Source organism: Ornithorhynchus anatinus, chromosome 4, assembly GCF_004115215.2.
Source record: "Ornithorhynchus anatinus isolate Pmale09 chromosome 4, mOrnAna1.pri.v4, whole genome shotgun sequence".
NCBI lineage: Eukaryota > Metazoa > Chordata > Mammalia > Monotremata > Ornithorhynchidae > Ornithorhynchus > Ornithorhynchus anatinus.
Genome location: NC_041731.1, coordinates 99400478 through 99420563, shown reverse-complemented (window position 1 = coordinate 99420563; position 20086 = coordinate 99400478). Strand labels below are relative to the sequence as shown.

Genomic DNA, 20086 nt, shown 5'->3' with positions numbered 1-20086 from the left:
ACTCACAGACTCATAATGAGAGTTAGCACTCATATTTAGGACTTCAATAATAGAATGTTTTGATAAACACACAGATGAGTCACCTTCCTGCTAATTTTCATTCTAATTTTATCTGGAGCCATAATTATCAAAACATATCGACGTTTTGGATGAAATAATACTAAAAAAGAGTATCTTCTCAATGAATAACTCAAATCCCACATAAAAATAACTAATCTCTGCGCAACAAAGTAAGTGGTGCAGCAGACTGGTCGCTCAGTTACTGAAAAAGCAGTAGCTTTCAGCAACCCTCTGAGGACCTGATCAACCAACCCATGGTATATATTAAGCACTTATTCAGTGCAGAGCACTGTACTTAAGGCTTAGTAGAGAGAATAATAGAGGAATTAGACAAAATCTATGCTCTAAGGAGTTTAGGAGCTTATGCAGGGGAGGCAGGCTTTAAAATAAAATACAGATAAAGGTAGCAATTGAGAATTAGTGAATATATGCATAAAGGCTGTAGGAGTTGGGCTGGGGTGAGTACCTAAGAGAAGCAGCGTGGCTCAGTGGAAAGAGCATGGATTTGGGAGTCAGCGGTCATGGGTTCTAATCCCGGTTGAGCCACTTGTCAGCTGTGTGACTTTGGGCAAGTCACTTAACTTCTCTGGGCTTCAGTTACCTCATCTGTAAAATGGGGATGAAGACTGTGAACCCCACGTGGGACAACCTGATAACCTTGCATCCTCCCCAGTGCTTAGAACAGTGCTTTGCACATAATAAGTGCTTAATAAATGCTATTATTATTATTATGGAGTGGGATGCAATAGGAAGGAAAACTAGGTGGGGAAATGAGACTTTATTCAAGGAAGGCTTCCTGAAAGACATGTGATCTGAAGCAGCATGACTTAGTGGTTTAGCGGAAAGACCACAGGCTTCGGAGTTAGAGGTCGTGGCTTCTAATCCAGGCTCTGCCACTTGTCAGCTGTGTGACTTTGGGCAAGTCACTTAACTTCTCTGTGCCTCAGTTACCTCATCTGTAAAATGGGGATCAAGACTGTGAGCCCCACGTGGGACAATCTGATTACCTTGTATCTACCTCAGTGCTTAGAAGAGTGCTTGGTACATAGTAAGCACTTAACAAATACCATCATTATTATTATCTGGGGTTAGGTAACTAGTAGTACTTCTTACCCCAAATGGTAAAGTCATGGAGGGACTTTAAAAATCTCCCCTTTTTCCCAAACCAGCCTCACCAGAGGATAGAAAGTGGTGGGCTTTTACCTTGTGAAGCAAAACTATCAAATACTCAGGAACCACCCACTGAAGGACAGAATACTGAGACCCTAAGAGAAGATGAAAGTGGGAGTCACCCACGAGGAAAAGTACTAATTGCCAATTTGGAGTCAGTAAGCAGTGAAAGTGGGGCTTGTTTCATCTTTTTCCAAATAATAGTCTTTCTCCTAAATAATAATAATAAGAAATGTGGTATTTGTTAAGCAATTACCATGTATCAAGCACTGTGGTAGATAATAATCAGGTCCCACAAGGGCCTCACAGTCAGAGTAGGAGGGAGAACAGATATTGAATCCCATTTTACAGATGAGAGAACTAAGGCACGGAGAAGTACAGTCTACTTTAGTCTAGATTCGATACCTTTTCTCCCTCCTACTTAGACTGTGAGCCCCATGGGGGCCCTAGTTATTTTTAATCTGCTCCAATGTTTAATACAGTGCTCTGCACACAGTAAGTGATTCATAAATAGCATTGATTGAATGAATCCCCATTTTGCAGATGAGGGAATTGAGGCACAGGGAAGTTAAGTGACTTGCCCAAGGTCATGCAGCAGTCAAGTGGCAGAGCCAGGATTAGATTCAATTCAATCTCATTTATTGATTGCTTACTGTGTGCAGAGCAATGTACTAAACACTTGGGAGAGTACAATATAACAATAAACAGTCACATTACCTGCCCACAAAGAGCTTACGGTCTTGAAGGGGGGAGACAGACATCAATACGACTAATAAATGACAGCTATGTACATAAGTGCTGTGGGGCTGAGAGGGGGATGAACAAAGGGGGCAAATCAGGACAATGCAGTAGAGAGTGGGAGAAGATGAAATACAGGGTTTAGTCTAGGAAGGTGCACCCCCCAATAGGATTAATAATGGTGGTATTTGTTAAGCGCTTACTATGTGCAGAGCACTGTTCTAAGCGCTGGGGGGATACAGGGTGATCAGATTGTCCCACGTGGGGCTCACAGTTTTAATCCCCATTTTACAGATGAGGTAACTGAGGCCCAGAGAAGTGAAGTGACTTACCCACAGTCACGCAGCTGACAAGTGGCAGAGCTGGGAGTCGAACCCATGAGGAAAGTAATAGTCTGTTGGATTTGAGGAGGGAAAGCGTTCCAGGCCCAGAGGCAGAATGTGGACACAGATGGTCAAGCAGCAGGTAAATGACAGTCACATTAGAACCCAGGTCCTCTGACTCTCAGGTCTTGGCTATTTTCACTAGGCCACATCCTTTCTCAAGTGGTGCTCTCCAAACAGAGGCTCTTTCTCAATCAGAAGTCACTTGTCCTGTTCTTTCAAGAGACATTAGTGAACATTTAATGAACTCGTACCTGCTCCCTTGAGGGATGGGGACCATGTCTAATTCTTACCTTTGCATTCTCTCCCAGCTCTTAGTAGAATGCTCTGCTCCCAACACTTAATAAATATTATTACCACTGCTCTAAATGTCTATCAACACTCACGCCTCCACCATAACAGATGCCGAACAAAGATCAGAACAAATTTTCTACAATGCCGCTAACATCTAGAAAGCTGTTGTTCATAAGGAATGTCATTGCATAAGTAGACAGTGAGCTACCAAAGCAGGAGCAGTGAGCTACTAAAGCAGGAACAGTGTGGCCTAGTGGAAAGAGCACAGATCTAATCCTCACCATTGGCTTTAAAGCAGTCCACCACCTGGCCCACCACCACCTCACCTTGCTACTCTTCTTCTGCAACCCAACCCTCACACTTTGCTCCTCTAATGCTAAACTTCTCATTGTGCCTCCACCTTGACAATCCCTAGCCCACACTCTGCCTCTGGCCTGGAACCCCCTCCCTCCTCAAATCCGACACACGATTACTCTCCCCCACTTCAAAATCTTACTGGGGGTGCACCTCCTCCAAGAGACCTTCCCAGACCAAGCCCCCCCCTTTTATCATCTCTTTGTTAATGAGATGTACCTCACCTTGATTCTATTTATTTGCTATTGTTTTTATGAGATGTTCTTCCCCTTGATTCTATTTATTGCCATTGTTCTTGTCTGTCCGTCTCCCCCGATTAGACTGTAAGCCCGTCAGAGGGCAGGGACTGTATCTGTTACCGATTTGTACATTCCAAGCGCTTAGTACATTGCTCGGCACATAGTAAGTGCTCAATAAATACTGTTGAATGAATCTTCTCCCACTCTCTTCTGTACTGCCCTGGCTTGCTCCCTTTTTTCACCCCCCTTCCCAGCCCCACAACACTTATATACACAGCTGTCATTTATTTATTTCTATTGTTGACTGTCTCCCCCCTTTCTAGACCGTAAGGTCTCTGGGGGCAGGGAATGTGTCTGTTTATTGTTATAGTGTACTCTCCCAAGTGTTTAGTACAGTGCTGTACACACCGTGAGCACTCAATAAATGCGACTGCATTGAATTGAATTGGATCTAATCCTGACTCTGCCACTTGTCTGCTGTGTGACCTTGGGCAAGTCACTTAACTTCTCTGTGTCTCAGTTCCCTCATCTGCAAAATGGGGATTCAATCAATCACTCAGTCAATCGAAGGTATTTATTGACTGTTTACTGTGTGCAGAGCACTATAATTAGTGTTGAGTGGATGAACTTATTGAGAAACAGCGTGGCTGAGTGGAAAGAGCCGGGCTTGGAAGTCAGAGGATGTGGGTTCTAATACCGACTCTGCCACTTGTCTGCTGTTTGACCTTGGACAAGCCACTTAACTTCTCTGTGCCTCAATTACCTCATCTGTAAAATGGGGATTAAAACTGTGAGCCCCACATGGGATAACCTGATTACCTTGTATCTACCCCAACGCTTAGAACAGTACTTGGCACATAGTAAGTGCTTAACAAATACCATAATTATTATAAACGACAACCAGATCCCACATAGGACTCACAGTTTAAGTAGGAAAGAGTGCAGGTACTGAATCTAGACCGTAACCTAGGTTGTAAACTCATTATGGGCAGAAAAATACCACAATCTTGAAGTTTGGGGGAAAAAAGCATTGGATTACACAGAACTGAAAGCTAAGTAGCAGTCATCTACACCTGCTCAAGGAGTATATCAAACAATCAAATAGTCTTCTGTCCAAGGACCAAGAGAAGGCATTATGGTTACCCTCAAGCTTTACAGTGATACCTTTCTCACTGACTCACTGATAGCAAAACCTGGAGGATTTTTTAATTACTGTTGCTAGGCATGGTAGTGAGTGAGAGATGGACCTTTGCTGGATATTATTGTTATTGTTATAGCATTTGTTAGGCACTTACTAATAGCCAAGCACTGTTCTACGCGCTGGGGTAGATGCAAACTAAGCAGGTTGGACACATTCCCTGCCCCACATAGGGCTCACAGTCTGGCTTAAAAACTCTCCATCCCTTTGCCCCCTCCTATCTCACCTCCCTTCTCTCCTTCTACTGCCCACCTCGTAAACTCCGCTCCTCTGCCGCCGCTCACCTCCTCACTGTCCCCCGTTCTCGCCTATCCAGCCGTCAACCACTGGCCCACGTCCTCCCGCTGCCCTGGAACGCCCTCCCTCCTCACCTCTGCCAAACTAACTCTCTTCCCCTCTTCAAAGCCCTACTGAGAGCTCACCTCCTCCTGGAGGCCTTCCCAGACTGAGCCCCCCTTTTCCCTTAGCTCCCCCTCCACCCTCTGTTCCTCCCCCTTCCCCTCCCCTCAGCACTGTGCTCATTTGTATATATTATTTATTACCCTATTAATTTTGTTAATGAGGTGTACATCCCCTTGATTCTATTTATCATGATAAAGTTGTCCTGTTTTGTTTTATTCTGCTTTGCTCTGCTGCCTGTATCCCCCGATTAGACTGTGAGCCCATCATTGGGCATGGACTGTCTCTGTTGCCAAATTGTACATTCCAAGTGCTTAGTACAGTACTCTGCACGTAGTAAGTGCTCAATAAATGCTACTGAATGAATGCATGAATGAATGAATGAATAAAGCCAGTGTATCACAGAGTGGAATTTAGGCCATGGTGTCAGCTCAATACCAAACTTTCAAGACAAAAATGTCTGTAATATGCCATGAAAGAGCTTCAGGAAAGAATCACAGAGATTCTATCAGAACTAGATCCCTAGCTATCACAATGAATGTAAAAATGCAAATGTGGAATTCTTTAAATTACTGCCTGCAAACAGTCGTTAAGAGTCTGGGCATTTTAACCTATGCCATTTTTAAATGATATTTGTTAAGTGCTTACTATGTGCCAAGCACTGTTCTAAGACCTTAGTACAGCATATAGTAATTGCTAAACACCACAAATTTGTACCGAACACTGCATGAAGAGCTAAGGTAGATCTAGCTAAGGTAATCCTATCTGACATAGTCCTTCTCATACATGAAACTTACAGGTGAAGTAGGAGGGCAAACAGGTTTTGAATCCTCATTTTCCAGGTGAGGAAACTGAGGCAAAGAGAAATTGACTTTCCTTAGGTTATATGGCAGAAACAGGTTTAGAACCAAGGTCCTCTGACTCCTTGTCCTGTGATCTTTCCATTGTCCCATACTGCTTCTCAGTATAAAGTTTTAACAGAAAGATTTAATATTTTTAAATTGAAAATTAATTGCCTGAGTAAATTAGAATGACAGGGGCTGTGTCCATCCCGATTTACTGGTATACACCTCAGGGTTTAGTAAAGTGCTTGGTACAAAGGAAACACTTAACAAATACCTCAACTATTATTATAGTTATTATTGTAAATTATTATGAACGATTTCACCAAAATAAGCAAACCACTGTGAACTAACAATAAATCTGAGGATACCCAAGATTATGAACCAGTCTGCGTTTAGGAATCCCTATGCCCAAAGTTTTTTTTCTTTTATCTTACAGAGCTGAAAGTTGCCTCTCAATTTAGTGTCCACTGCTTTATAGATCCCCTCTGAGGGTGGCACCTGGAGAGTTTCCAGTCCTTTACCATCTCGACCATGGGAGGGAGAGTCAAGCAGAGGCCTGTCCATTCCATTCCTAGCTTGGCCAGTGGCTAGCAAGTGGAAAGCAATCTGCTACAAGTCAAAACGCATCTGTGCTGGGCAACAGGGGCATGGGAGAGAGTCAAGGGCAGAGAATCAAGTTTACTGCACAGAAGGAGACCACTTCCGTACTTTTACCAAGAAAACTCTCTGGATCCACTACCAGAATGATTGCAGATGGAGGTGGGGCATCTGGAAGAGATGTGTCCTTGGCTTCCTTATGGGTCAGAGAAGACTTGACTGCATAAGACTAGACAAGCTTCATAGATGAACAGAAACGTTAATCACATCAAGAGGAAGCATAACTTTTGAGAGACTGAATAATAAAATCCCCAAAATAGAGACCTCAGAGTGTCTCTAGGAGATCATCTGGCCAGCCAGCCCAGCTTCCAGAATTGAAACCTGGATCTGAGCTCACTGTGGCAAGGAACGTGTCTACCAACTCTGTAACATTGCTATATTGTACTCTCAACCAATCAGTAAATCGGTGTTTATTGAGCACTTACTCTGTACAGAGCAATGTACTAAGCACTTGGGAAGGTACAATTCAGAAAAGTACAATTCAGTAGAATCAGCAGACACTCCCTGCCCTTAAGGAGCTCTCCCAAGTGTTTTGTACAGTGCTCTGCACATAGTAAGTGCTCAATAAATATGACTGATTGATTGATTACAGCCAGATTCTTCCTTGAAAGCCAAGACTGGATCCTGTATCTGGTGATGGGATAGAGTCAAGGAGAACCTTCATTCGGATTGGATGATAAAGAGAACTGCATATGCCCAGATCCCCTAAGCATCCTATTGTCACACTTTGAACCAAATGCCAGGTAAGTAGGACCATTTATCTGTCCTAGTAATGACATTCTATGAGACACAGGGTGGCCTAGTAGAATTAATGCAGACCTGAGTGTCAGAAGACCTGGGGTCTAATTCCACCTCTGCCGCCTGCCTGTTGTGTGATCTTGGACAAGTCACTTAACTTCTCTGTGCCTCGGCTTCTTTACCGTAAAATGGGGATTTGATACCTGTTCACCCTCCTACTTAGACGGTGAGCCCCATGTGGGACAAGGACTGGATCTGAAATGATTGTATCATAACTCACCCAGTGCTTGGCCTGTACAGTAAGCACTCCACAGAGTGAGTTGAGTATAGTAAGCACTCAACTCAACTCACTTATTTTTATTCCTAGTATTCTTGTTTTCATCCCAGTTTCAGAAACGTGCCCTAGCCAATCCCCAGCATCCCAGCGCCTTTTTTCTACCCTGGAAGTAGGCTAAAAATAGAAGAGCCAGCATGTCTATTGACACATACCAACTGACTTCAAGCAATGTGCATTTATTTTTATAGATACACAATCATTATGACCGTTTTAAATGAAAGTGAAAAGCAGTTAATTTTTTGCACTCATTCCCGTGGTTTTTTGGTTTGCTACTTTTTTTTTTCTTCTGAAGCAGCTTAGTCTGCTAGATAGAGCCATTCACTGGAAATGAAAAGCTTGCGAACTCCACAAATGAAAAAAGAGTTCAAGTCGCTTATATACTCCTAGGTTTTAAAAGAAGTTTGAAAAGGACCCTCATTAGAGTTGCATCAAAGGCCCCTAATAAACAAACTTTCCTCCCTCGAGTTTGTCAAGACACCCAGTTCTGACAGGTCTGTATCCTGGCAAGAGAGTAAGCACTCACCATTACTGCCTTCTAATGCGGACTGGCCTTGGATTACTGTTAACCATTCCCAGCTGTACCAACCCCAGATTTAAGCTTTCCCTTTCTGGCAGCCTATCCCTGCAGTGCAGGGAATGGAAGTTATTTACTCTGCCTGTACCACAGCTAAATTCTACGTAGACTATTAAATGTCTTGCAAACTGGAGGAGCTGAAAGTCCAAGGTTTGTATTCCTTTAAATTTCCTTCTTCTTATTATTATTAATAATAAAGATAATAATTGTGGTATCTTTTAAGTGCTCACTATGTTCCAGGCACTATACTATCTGGGGTGGATACAAGGAAATCAGGTTGGACACAGTCTCTGTCCTGCATGGGGCTCACAGTCTTAATCCTCATTTTACACATGAGGTAACTGAGGCACAGAAAAGTGAAGTGAATTACCCAAGATCACATGGCAGACAAGTGGCAGAGTCAGGATTAGAACCCATGACCTTCTGAATCCCAGTATGGTGCTCTAGCCACTACACCATGCTGCTTCCCCAGTAAGTGCTGGGGTGGAAGCAAGGAAATTGGGTTGGACACAGTCCCCCTCACACATGGGGCTCACAGTCTTAATCCCCATTTTCACCGTCTTCATCCCCATTTTACAGAGGAAGGAACTGAGGCACAGAGAAGCGAAGCAACTCGCCCTAGTTCACATGGCAGACAAGTGACAGAGCCGGAATTAGAACCCAGGCCCACGCTCTATTCACTAGACCACACTGCTTCCCCTTGTCTTTCCCCAACAACCCTCACAGCCCTTCCCATCATCACATCCCTCTGTCTCTTGCAAAGGTTTCAAAAATTGCCCATCTCCTTAACGATAACAATTGCGTTATTTGGAAAGTGCATACTCTGTGCCCAACACTGCACGTAGTGCTGTGGTAGGTTCAGAGTTGTGAGGTGAGGCCCAGTCTCTCCTCGCCAAAATCCAGGCACTCGTTGCAGTTGGATAGTACCAATCTAACTGCAATTTATCCCAGGGCCCTGGTGTACTCCGCTACCCAGCGTCTCGAAACAATAAGAGGAAAGAAACCAGAGATTTAGCACCACTTTTGAACGGATAGAGCTAACAATCCTCCACTTGGCAGGCTCTGTTCAGAAGAGGCTTACTTAGCTCTCATTCAGGGATTATTATAAAAATAAATCTCTTAACATTTGTTTGGGATTAAAAGTGCAGGATCTAGAATCACATTTTTAAAATATGCATCCTGATGAATAATAAATACCGTTAGTAAATATACATTAAGGGAGAATTATATTTTCCGTAAGAGTGCGGTTTATTGTTTTTCAGAGAGGACTTTCCCTATCCTAACAGTGAGTTTCTTGAATCCAGATATCAAGGCCGAGGCTAGGTAGGGAGGAACCACCTTCCAGAAGTCATAGGCAGGGTGGATTGCAGACACATACAAATGGGGATCGGGGAGAGGGGAGGGAGAACATCCTTAGACTTGGACACGTACTATATCCGCACCTGGGTCAGGGAGATAGAGGTTACGGGGCTGGAAGCAGCAGGAGTGAGGGTGCATTCCAGGTAAGGGATCAATGACTCCATTCATTCAACAGTATTTATTGAGCGCTTACTATGTGCAGAGCACTGTACTAAGCACCTGGCAGCATGGCTCAGTGGAAAGAGCCCGGGCTTGGGAGTCAGAGGTCATGGGTTCGAATCCCAACTCGGCCCCTTGTCAGCTGTGTGACTGTGGGCAAGTCCTTCACTTCTCTGTGCCTCAGTTCCCTCATCTGTAAAATGGAGGTGAAGACTGTGAGCCTCACATGGGACAACCTCATTCCCCTGTATCTACCTCAGAGCTTAGAACAGTGCTCTGCATGCAGTAAACACAACAAATACCAACATTATTATTATAATTATTATTACAATTTGACTACAAAATGGTACCTGGCAGAGAGGAGGATAGAGCAGGGGCCTGGGAGTCAGAAGGTTCTAATCCCCTCCTCCCCCACTTGTCTGCTGTGTGACCTTGGGCAAGCTACTTCACTTCTCTGTGCCTTAGTTACCTCCTCTGTAAAAGGGGGATTGAGACTGTGAGCCTCACGTGGGACAGGGACTGTGTATTTGCTTGTTTCCACCCCAGCGCTTAGAACAGTGCCTGTCACATAATAAGTGCAAAACAAATACCTTAATTATTGTTATCATCATCTCTATCCCTCCTCCATTTTCAACCAGCGAGACCTAGAAGACAGGAAAGGTGGAGGGACTGCCATGACATATTATTTGCCCTCTAGGCTGTTAGCTCAACTCTTTAGACTGTAAGCACACTGTGGGCAGGGAGTGTGTTTATTGTTATTTTGTTCTCTCCCAAGTGCTTAGTACAGTGCTCTGCACACAGTTAGTGCTCAATAAATACAATTGAATGAATAACTTTACCCTGGTAACAGATTGCCATCGGAACCATTTTGTGTGACCCATTGCCCCTAGATTCTGCATCATTAATGGTATTTATTGAGTGTTTACAGTGTACAGTGCACTGTAGTAAGCGCTTGGGAGAGTACAATACAATCGAATTGGCAGACACGTTCCCTGCCCACAATGAGCTTATGGTCTATAGGAAGAACTTACAATCTAGAGGATGAGCTTACAGTCTAGAGAACGAATTTGCAGTCCAGAGAACTGCAACTCTGGTTTTACCCCTTGCTTCTTCATGAGGTAAAGGGAAATAAAACCAAAATATGATGTAGACACAATGGGTTGTGGTTTTCTGTGTGGCTAATAGTCCAATTCCTGCTCTCCTGGCCAAACCATCTCCCAGCTTTCTCTCTGATAAAGGAAGAAATAAAAAGGGCCCTTTGAAGGCTTCCAGAAACTCAAATTCCTTGCCCTCTTCCTCTCCCACAACCTAACCCTCTGCTCTGAAGCATTTTTGCTCTACTGTGCCAGGGCTCAAGGGCAGAGTGCAGAGACACACATTCCTGTGTTACCCCTGAAAAGCCAGGAGAATTTTAATTGAAATGGCTTTCCATTTTTGGCACTCTGCCTTATTTGCCATTTGTATTATAAAGTACAATATTAAACAAGACGGGTGACAGATTTTTTTACACGGATTCCAGAAACGTTTGTTGGTATCCAAAGTCCCCACCCCCGAAAAAAGAAACTCTAGTTTTGACTCACTGAGGGCTGGTATCTTTGATTATCACTGTTCAAATGCCAGTGAAGGAAACCTTTCAAGTGGCTGTAAGGAAAGATCCCCAAAGCAGGAGATGGAAGCAAAATTCTCAAGAAACAAGAAAACAGAGGCATTTACCATAGTTAGTCTCATCTATATTTCCAAAACTACATTTTCATAGCAGCGAATCGGGATGCAGGGCTTTAAAACACCTGGGTTCTAATTCCCGCTCTGCCACTTGCCTCTTGTGCAACTGGGGCCAGTCACTTAACTTCCCTGTGCCTCAATTTCCTCATCTTTAAAATGGGGATTCAATATTTATTATCCCTCCTAATTTGACTGTGAACCTTATGTAGAACTGGGACTGTGTCCGATCCGATTATCTTGTATCTGCCCCAGCACTGAGTACGGTGTTTGGCACAGGATAAGCACTTAACAGCCCTTTCCGGATTGCAGCTGGAGAGTTTCCAGTCCTCTACCAGTATTGACTACGGAAGGGAGAGTCAAGCAGAGGCCTACCCATTCCATTCTTAGCTTGGCGAGTGGCTAGCGAGTGGAAGGCAATTTGCTACAAGTCAAAACTCACCTGTGCTGGGCAGCAGCAGCATGGGAGAGAGTCCAGGGCGGAGACTCAACTTGACTGTGAGGAAGGAGGAATGGTAAACCACTTCTGGATTTTACCAAGAAAACCCTACGGATCCACTACCAGAATGATTGCAGATAGAGGTGGTACGTTCTGGGAGAGACGTCTATGGCATCGATAAGGGTTGGAAACGACTCGACAGCATAAGAAAAGACAAGAAGTATTTAAGAAATGCAACAACTGTGATTATTATTGCTTATGAATAAGTGTGGCTCTGTAATGAAGCACATTTCAGAATTATTTTTTGTTATGATTTTTTCTCTCCTGAATTCCACTGTAAACAAAAGGATGTTTTCTAACTGAAAATTGTTAATAAAATCTAAGCGACACCAAACTCACATAGCATCTAAGGAAGCACTGAATGAGGCAAGGAATGGTCATTATTGCCAATACTCCCTTATGGCTTTTACACTTACCGGACGGCAGCTAAATAAATTGAGAGAGGAGATTAAATTTAAAGAGCAGGACTTTCTTAGACTTCGGGGCATCATACTTCTTAGTAAAGAAATGTTTTATTAAGCAGTTCCTATATTTAATTTTCAAATCTGTAGTGAAAAAGGTGTTGGGATGCACGCAAATAGGGATCCTGGAGTCACCAGCCCTAGGACTTGCCCAGAGGAATGGATTGCAAAACTCATAATAATAATAATTGTGATATTAGTTAAGTGCTTACCATGTGCCAGGCACTGTTCTAAGCACTGAGGGGTAAATCGAGCAAATCAGGTTGGACAAAATCCCTGTCCCAAGGGCTCACAGGTTCACGGTCTTAATCCCCATTTTTCATATGAGGTAACTGAGGTCCAGAGAAGTGAAGTGACTTACCCAAGGTCACACGGCAGACAAGTGGCAGAGCCAGGATGAGAACTTCATTCTCCCAGGCCCATGCTCTTCCACTACGTCACGCTGCTCTTCAATATAACAATATAACAATGAACAGCCACATTCCCTGCGCACACACAACAAGCTTACAGCATGGTATATCAGAACCCAATCCTGGCTCCCCCACTTATCTGCTGTGTGACCTTGGGCAAGTCACTTCACTTCTCTTGGCCTCAGTTCTCTCATCTATAAAATGATGATTGAGACTGTGAGCCCCACTTTGGACAGGGACTGTGTCCAAACAGATTTCCTTGTATTCACCCCAGTGCTTAATACAGTGCCTGCCACATAGTAAGCACTTAAATACCACACATTATTATTATTATTAGTCTTGAGGTACCTGATCCAGAGGTGTTAGGTCTGAGCCCTGGCAAACCCCAGGACAAATTAAATACTAAAACACATCCATTATCATACCCCATATTATCATACCAGGAGTGGGGGAGCAGAAACCTCATTCGAAGGTGTATAGAACCATAGTGAGCCACATTTTCGCTCCTCGCAAGCTCACCTCCTGACTGTCTCCCCGCTTACATCTTGTCCAATTCCAATTCATTCATTCAATCATATTTATTGAGCGTTTACTATGTACAGAGCACTGTACTAAGTACTTGGAACGTACAATTCGGCAACAGAAACAATCCCTGCCCAATGACGGGCTCACAGTCTAAACGACTCGCAGGCCCATGCACTATCCACTACACTATGTTGTTTCTTCAGTGCAAATTCAAGGGTCTCCAGAGTCAGAGGAGATCGTTCTGTTACGGTGGGGTTTGTGGCTAACATTCATTTGTTCAGTCATATTTATTGAGCACTTACTGTGTGCAAAGCATGGTACTAAGCACTTGGGAGAGTGCAACAACAGACACATTCCCTCCACAAGGAGCTTATAGTCTAGACCCACTTCCCCAACTGTTGGAATGGGAATGCGTCCACCAACTCTGTTATCCTGTAGTCTCCCAAGTGTTTAGTAGCACCATGCTCTGTGCCTTGCACACAGTGTTTCCATGGAGAAGCAATGTGGCTTAGTGGCAAGAGCACTTAGTGGCAAGAGCATGGGCTTGGGAGTCAGCGGACATGGGTTCTAATCCCGGCTCTGCCATCTGTCTGCTGGGTGACATGAAGCAAGCCACTTAACTTCTCTTTGCCTCAGTTATCTCATCTGTAAAATGGGGATTAAGACTGTGAGTCTCACGTGGGACAACCTGATCACCTTGTATCTCCCTTAGCAATTAGAATAGTGTTTGGCACATAGTAAGTGCTTAACAAATACCGTAATTATTATTATTGACCAAGAAGCCGACACTCTATTTCTTCACAAATACGTCAGACCTCAGCCCACCTCCTTTCACAAGCCCTTCTAAAATCCCACCTCCAAAAAGACTTACAGTCATCAGCCCAATTCCTGTGAACCTATCAGCCATCCTTGCCTTTATATATTTCTAATTATGCCCATTCTTAGCGCTTGTGTGACTGAATGTAAGCTCCCTTCAGACCGACAGCTCCTTGTGGGCAGGGAACACGTCTACTAACTCTCTTATATTGTACTCTTTCAGAGATGAGTAGAGCAATCTGCACATAGTAAGCACTCAGTAAATATGACCGACTGATTGTGTACATTCAACATTTCTATATCTGCTTCTCCAATTAAGGGGAGGCTGCTTGAGAAAGGGAATAAGTTCTGTGCTTCTGTTGTACTTCTCAATGCTTTGCATTCACCAGTCCCTCACTTTGATAGTCATAACAATTACAGTATTCATTAAGCACTATATGCCAAGCACTGTTCTAACCCATCTAACCCACCTATTCATCTAACCCCAACACAGCATTTACGTAAATATTCTAAGACTCTACTTTTTCCCCTATCCCTCATCTATTTTAACCTGTCTCCCGCTGCAGATTGTAAGCTCCTCATGGGCTAAGATCACATCTACAAACTCTTTCTCGCCACTGACCTCTCCCCCACATCCTGCCTCTCGCCTGGAATGCCCTCCCTCTTCATATCCAACAGACAATCATTCTATGCCGCTTCAACACTTTATTGAAGGCACATCTCCTCCAAGAGGCCTTTCCTGACTAAGCCCTCCTTTCCTCTTGCCCCGCTCCCACTCACACACTTGCCTGCTGTGTGACCTCAGCAAAGTCACTTAACTTCTCTGTCCTCAGTTCCCTCCTCTGTAAAATGGGCATTCAATACCTGTTCTCCCTCCTACTTAATAATAATTGTGGTATTCATTAAGCACATACTTTATGTCAGGCATTGTACTAAGCACAGAGGTAGATACAAGATAACCAGGTTGGACCCAACCCACGTAGGGTTCACATTCTTAATCCCCATTTTACAAATGAGATAACTGAGACACAGAGAAGAAAATCAATTTTCCCCAGGTCACACAGCAGACAAGTGTGACCTATTTAGTCCTTCTTAGTCCCTGTCCCATATGGGATTCACAGATTACACCTGACCTGATTGTCTTGTATCTACCCCATTGTTTGGCACAGAGTCAGTACTTAACCAATGTGATTATTATCGTTAATATTATAGTTATTAATAGCAAAAATGACAATAACAATAATAATAAAGAAAACTGGCTTGTTTGATGTCCATTTTTAAAGGTTTAAACATCAAATTTCATTCATTCATTCATTCAATAGTATTTATTGAGCGCTTACTATGTGCAGAGCACTGTACTAAGCGCTTGGAATATACAAATCGGTAATAGATAGAGATAGTCCTTGCCCTTTGACGGGCTCACAGTCTAACCGGGGAGATGGACAGACAAGAACGATGGCAATAAATAGAATCAAGGGGAAGAACATCTCATTAAAACAATAGCAAATAAATAGATCTACCATATTTTACAGCTCCAAAGCAGCATTATAGTCCCCTAAGGACCTAGAAGGGGAATGCAACAGGGGTTTCCCCAGAAAATCAATCGATCAATCAATCAGTCCTATTTACTGAGCACTTTGTGCAGAACATGGTACAAAATGCTTTAGAGAGTAGGAGAAGCAGCATGGCACAGTGGATAGAGTCCGGGCCTGGGAGTCAAAAAGTTCTGATCCCAGCTCTGCCACTTGTGTGCTGTGTGACCTTGGGCAAGTCACTTCACTTCTCTGGGCCTCAGTTACCTTATTTGGAAAATGGGGGTTAAGACTGTGAGCCCATTGTTTTGTTTTGCTGTCTCCCCCTATTAGACTGTGAGCCTGTGGTTGGGTAGGGATTGTTTCTACCTGTTGCGGAATTGTACATCCCAAGTGCTTAGTACAGTGCTCTGCACACAGTAACGTGTCTACCCCAGAGCTTAGAACAATGCCTGGCACATAGTAAGCGTTTAACAAATACCATCATTATTACTACAATAGATTTAGTAGACATGATTCCTTTCTTCAAGGACTATATAGTCTTGTGGGGGAGGATGACTCTCAAATTAATTACGGAGAGGAAGAAGTAATAACATAGAAAAATACATATATAAGTGCACAAGAGGTGAGTATGAAGGTGATGCAGAAGTGGAAGTAGGGGGAGAAATAGAGAAGCAGTAACCTAGTGATATAGAGCATGGGCCTGGAAGTCAGAAGGACCTGGGTTCTAATCCCAGTTCCATCACTTGTCCGTTGTGTGACCTTTGACAGGTCACTTAACTTCTCTGTGCCTCAGTTCCCTCATTTGTACAATGGATATTGAGGCTGTAAGCCTCATAATAATGTTGGTATTTGCTAAGTGCTTACTATGTGCAGAGCACTGTTCTAAGCGCTGGGGTAGACACAGGGTAATCAGTTTGTCCCACGTGAGGCTCACCGTCTTAATCCCCATTTTGCAGACGAGGTAACTGAAGCACAGAGAAGTTAAGTGACTTGCCCACAGTCACACAGCTGACAAGTGGCAGAGCTGGGATACGAACCCATGACCTCTGGCTCCCAAGCCCAGGCTCTTTCCACTGAGCCACACCGCTCATGTGGGGCATGGACTGTGTCCAAACTGATTAGTCTACGTCTACCCCAGCAATTAGTCCAGTGCCTAGCACATAGTAAGCCTTAAAAAATACTATAAAAAATAGAGTGGGGAAAATAGATTAGTTGGGGAAGACCTCCTGGAGGAGGTGTGAAATTCCAAAAGAGCCTTGAAGACAGGGAATGCAGTGGTGTTCTGGAGCTGAAGAAGGAAGTTCCAGGAAGAAGGAAGTCTGCTCATAGTGTGCAGGGAAAGTCACTGTTTCTTCTTGCATTGTACTTTCCCAAGTGCTTAGTACAGTGCTCTGCACACAGAAAGTGCTCAATAAATACAATTGAATGAATGAACGAATGATTGAAAAAGTCAGCATCAAAAGAGATAAGAACATGGCACAGAGGTGGCCTGAGAAAAGGAAAGCTTGTGAGCTGGGGTGTTGCCTGAGAGGAGGAAAGATAAGTAGGAAGGAGAGAATTGGTTGAACATTTTAAAGCTAATGATTGGGAATTTCTCCCAGATACGCAGAAAACATACAATACTTGGAGTAGAGGGGAGACATGCAAAAAATACAATTGGCCAAATTCCATTCCACCGATGACTCCAGGACATCTTCCATCCCAATATCCTCACTGGGCCCGTCTCCACCATTTTTTTGCCCCTCATGCTCACACCATTCTCACTCTATTGGACCTCCGTTAGTACCTTCTCCCTCCTCCTCCTCACCCTTCCCTTCCGATTCCCCAAAAGCCCTGGAATAAATAAAGAGCCAGGGAACCCTCACAGCTGAAGAGCCTCAAACAAGCTCTAACAAGCTGCTCCACCAGATCCCACATCATCTTCAACATCATCATCATCATCTTCTACCCCAGGGGCTGCTGCCACGTAGGACTCCTTGTCCTAGTGTAGCCTCCTCCCTGTGCACTTCCACAGTTGCAGGGAGGTAAATCTTGCTTTTGAGAGGCCTGTAGAAGGCTCGACAAGCAGCTGCCTGAGAGAGCAAAAAGTAGGTCTGCAGGGGGGATGGGCCGGAGGATGGGGACTGAGGTTAAGAGGTGAGGTGGACAGAGACATGAAAGGTTGCTGGCTTTTGTGTCTCTGTTCTTCATTCATTCATTCAATAGTATTTATTGAGCACTTACTATGTGCAGAGCACTGTACTAAGCGCTTGGAATGTACAAATCGGTAACAGATAGAGATAGTCTCTGCCCATTGATGGGCTTACAGTCTAATCGGGGGAGACAGACAGACAAAAACAATAGCAATAAATAGAATCAAAGGGATGAACATTTCATTAAAACAATAGCAATAAATAGAATCAAGGTAATGTACAACTCATTAACAAAATAAACAGGGTAATGAAAATATATACCCTTCCACTCCAAACCTGTATCAATGTCTGCTTTTTTCCCCTATTCTCCTCTCCATGCATGCTCAGACCCTTTGTTTCAACTCTAAACCACAGTGGATTTGAAACAATCTGGTCACTTTTTGGTTAAGGGCCAGGTAATGCCAACCCAGCCCTCCTTTAACAATAATAATAGTAATTAATAATTATGGTACTTGTTTAGCACTTAGTATGTGCCAACCACTAAGCACTGGGATAGATATGAGTTAATTACGTTGGACACAGTCTCTGTCCCACATGGGGCTCACACTCTTAATCCCCATTTTACAGATGAGGTAACTGAGGCCAAAGGTCACACAGCAGACATAGTGCAGCAGAGATTAGAATCCAGGTCCTTCTGATTACCAGGCCCAGACTCTAGCCACTAAGCGACACTGCTTCTTCACCCACACACCCACACCCACACACAAACACACACTTCTCAAGGTCCCTGGACCTTAGGTGACACAAGAAAAAAGCATAGTTAGTGATGAGCCCCTGGGCCCTAGATGTTACCATTTCCACATACCCGCCCCCTGCTCCCAGTGACCCATCTATGAGCCCGTTGTTGGGTCGGGATTGTCTCCAACTGTTGCCAAATTGTATTTCCCAAGAGCTTAGTAAAGTGCTCTGCACACAGTAAGTGCCCAATAAATAAGATTGAATGACTACAACTCTTTAGAGAGGGAGATATCCATGCTACAACATCAGAGATTTCTATAATGTTGATGTCTTCTAATCATCCTCTTTTCACCTGCACCTTAAAATAGTAGTTTTGAATCATACTCACCTGCACCCTTACTGGAAAATGACACAAATGAGAAGCAGCCTGGTTAGTGGAGAGAGCACAGACCTGGGAGTCCGAAGGACCTGGCTTCTAATCCCAGCTCCGACACTTGTCCGCCGGGTGACCTTGGGCGGGTCGCTTCACTTCTCTGGTCCTCAATTACCTCATCTGTAAAATGGGGATTATGACTGTGAGCCTCTGTGGGATGTGGACTGTGTCCAACCCGATTAACTTGTATTACCCCCACGCTTAGTACAATGCTTGGCACACAGTAATGTCTTAACAAATACCACAAAAAATAGGGAGATCCAGATTTAATACAGACACTGTAAGTTAAGAGAACAAAGACCAAAGAGTCTGGAGGAAAAAGGCACTTTCAAAGCAACATAACTCAGAGTCTTGCTTCCTGGATGCTAAATGAATATCAGCAATTCCTCAAAGGAAAGTGCCTATGAGAGAGAGAGAGAGAGAGAGACTCTGTTGGGTTGTGAGTGTGTGTGTGTGTGTGTGTGTGTGTGTGTGTGTGTGTGTATGTTGTGATCAAGGTCAAGAGAACTTAATCGGTTGCATCTTGGTCATAAGGTTGATAATGAGGCAGAAAATGTGTATTTGGTCAAGCCTGACAAGGCAACAGCTAAACTCCTCAGGAGAAACAATGCTGTTGCACTGTACTTGTCTCAGAATGACTGGTATCACAGGATATTAAAGTTGTAGACTGATGATTAATAGTTTAGCTTAAAAGCCCATAAGCTTGGATTTAAAGGCCACTTGTCCACCCCACAGATTTCTCTGAAGTGCAGTCAGGGTTTCCATTCAACGTAAGCTGCCAGATTTGAAGAATTTCAGTACCACCTCTCCCGCTGCCCTGAAGTCGGATCAGTCCTTCGTCTGGTTTTCTTTCAAAAACAAACCCTCGTGGATAATACAGCAATGGCTTTCAATTTTTTTTTCATTTCAGAACATTATCATTTCTATTAATAGGGTTATTCAATTCTGATTTGAATAGAAATGAGGGTCTCGATTTGGAGGGTCTCACCCTCAATGCCAGGAAGCAAATAAATCGTTCAACACAGTGGCAGAGATAGAGAGACCTCCTTGACTGCACGTGGCCACTTAAAGGTGTTATAAATTGACAGATGACCTAGAAATCAACATAAGAAGATGAAACCTCCCTTTGAGAAGGACAGACATTTCAATTGTGAGGTAGCAGGACCAAGAACCCACGTGAAGGAACTGATTGTAGGGATAGTGGTTTGCTCACACTCTCTCTTCCCTGTCATTCACATTCCCCACCAGGGCACACAGGGCCACTAGTGATTAGGTAGATAGCGATGAAGGCCGGGAATCTGAAGTGCATCCAAT

At 43.8% G+C, this 20086-nt stretch overlaps 1 non-coding gene across 1 annotated transcript; it reads left to right on the top strand.

Annotated features, from left to right (window-relative positions):
- Window positions 1–11517: 11517 nt before the first annotated feature.
- Window positions 11518–11655, top strand: LOC114811809. The gene has a single exon (XR_003759505.1). It is a non-coding gene; the product is annotated as a small nucleolar RNA SNORA7 (small nucleolar RNA).
- Window positions 11656–20086: the final 8431 nt, after the last annotated feature.